Here is a 2,541-nt window from a genome sequence, read left to right on the forward strand (position 1 = left end):
ATCTTACTATGTTGGCTAGGCTGGTATTGAACTTCTGGTTCTCACATGATCTTCCTCTTCAGCCTTCCAAAGTGCTGTAATTACAGGTGTGACCCACTGCACCCAGCCCTTTATTTATTTATTTATTTATTTATTTATTTATTTATGTTTTCTTTTTGTGCAGAATGGGGTCTTGCTATGTTGTCCAGGCAGTTCTCTAACTTTTGGGCTCAAGCTAACCTTCTGCCTCTGCCTCCCTAAGTGTAGGGATTATAGGTGTGAGCCACTGAACCTGGTCCGGTGAGTAACTTTTTTTTTTTTTTTTGAGACGGAGTCTCGTTCTGTCACCCAGGCTGGAGTGCTGTGGCTGGATCTCAGCTCACTGCAAGCTCCGCCTCCCGGGTTCACGCCATTCTCCTGCCTCAGCCTCCTGGGTAGCTGGGACTACAGGCACCGCCACCTCGCCCGGCTAGTTTTTTGTAGTTTTAGTAGAGACGGGGTTTCACCAGGTTAGCCAGGATGGTCTCGATCTCCTGACCTCGTGATCCACCTGTCTCGGCCTCCCAAAGTGCTGGGATTACAGGCTTGAGCCACCGCGCCCGGCCTAAGGTGAGTAACTTTTAACTCAGTAAACTTGAACTTGAATTTTCATGGTCTCATGGGAGTGAGTGATTAGAGAGAACCAGTTGTGTGACAGTAACTGGCTCTCCAACAGAACAAAGCACTGTTTTGTGTACGGTTCAGTATTAACTATAAGCACAATATTGTACACATGTTTTTTAGTGTTTTAGTTTTTGTTGATTTCCATTAGGTAAATGTTCCCACCATAGATTTCAAGCCATTAGTGGTACTAAGAACAGGCACGAAAAATATTTGGTTCTTGTGAGCTGATAGGAGCAAACTCCAACACACACGACTGACAGAAACTCAGGGCTCCTCTAAGGTGGGAAGTCTAAAAAACCTAAAATTGGGACTCCAGTGAATGTGTGAGCTACATATAAACACCATTACCTCCTAACAGACTGAAAAGAAAAATGCCTATCTCAATTTCCCTATTCTTTTTTTTTGAGATGGAGTCTCGCTCTGTCACCCAGGCTGGAGTGCAGTGGTCGGATCTCAGCTCACTGCAAGCTCCGCCTCCCGGGTTCACACCATTCTCCTGCCTCAGCCTCCCGAGTAGCTGGGACTACAGGCGCCTGCCACCTCGCCTGGCTAGTTTTTTGTATTTTTTAGTAGAGATGGGGTTTCACTGTGTTAGCAGGATGGTCTCGATCTTCTGACCTCGTGATCCGCCCGTCTCGGCCTCCCAAAGTGCTGGGATTACAGGCTTGAGCCACTGCGCCCGGCCAATTTCCCTATTCTTAAGAGAAAAATGTCACTCCCAAAGTGCTGGGATTACCAGTGTTGAGCCACCATGCCCATTCCCCTTGCCCTCTTTTGCTATGTGCTTTAGGAGGTAGGTGACGGTGTAGTCTAAACTCGCACAGCAGCTGGAGGACACAAATGTAGGTGCAAACAATAAGTAAGAATTCATTGGCACTAACATTTTTTAAGAGAATTCTAAAATCAGTGAAAAGATATCTTAAGAGTAAGAAAAAATAATGACATGATACAAACAAAAACTGTATTTGCCCACCAGCAGACAGAAATAAAAAGTGATCCTAGATGGAAAAAATGGGAGACAAGAAGGAACACAGAACAAAGTGGTACATGTGTGGGTAAGTCTAAACAAATGTTGTATTAACATTAATAACAATGTCTTATGGGTTTAAAAACACAGGCCACCTGTGGTGGCTCACACCTATAATCCCAGCAATTTGGGAGGCTGAGATAGGCAGATCACTTGAGGTCAAGAGTTCGAGACCAGCCTGGTCAACATGGTGAAACTCTGTCTCTACTAAAAATACAAGTATTAGCTGGGAGTGGTGGTGGGCCTGTAGTCCCAGCTACTTGGGAGGGCGAGGCACAAGAATCACTTGAACCCAGGAGGCAGAGGTTGCAGTGACCCAAGATCATGCCAATGCACTTTAGCCTGGGTGACTCAGTGAAACTCTGTCTCAAAAAAAAAAAAAAAAGTAATTCTCCTGCCTCAGCATCCTGAGTAGCTGGGATTATAGGCACGTGCCACCATGCCCGGCTAATTTTGTGTATTTTTAGTAGAGATTGAGTTTTGCCACGTTGGCCAGGCTGGTCTAGAACTCCTGACCTCAGGTAATCTGTCTGCCTTGGCCTCCCAAAGTGCTGGGATTATAGGCGTGAGCTACTGTGCCTGGCCTGATTTTCTTATTAAAATATGGAACGTCGCCGGGCGCGGTGGCTCAAGCCTGTAATCCTAGCACTTTAGGAGGCCGAGACGGGTGGATCACGAGGTCAGGAGATTGAGACCATCCTGGCTAACACGGTGAAACCCCGTCTCTACTAAAACATACAAAAAACTAGCCAGGGGAGGTGGCGGGCGCCTGTAGTCCCAGCTGCTCGGGAGGCTGAGGCAGGAGAATGGCGTGAACCCGGGAGGCAGAGCTTGCAGTGAGCTGAGATCCGACCACTGCACTCCAGCCTGGG

This window comes from Rhinopithecus bieti, unplaced genomic scaffold, assembly GCF_001698545.2.
Source record: "Rhinopithecus bieti isolate Rb0 unplaced genomic scaffold, ASM169854v2 scaffold_31548, whole genome shotgun sequence".
Taxonomy (NCBI): Eukaryota; Metazoa; Chordata; class Mammalia; order Primates; family Cercopithecidae; genus Rhinopithecus; species Rhinopithecus bieti.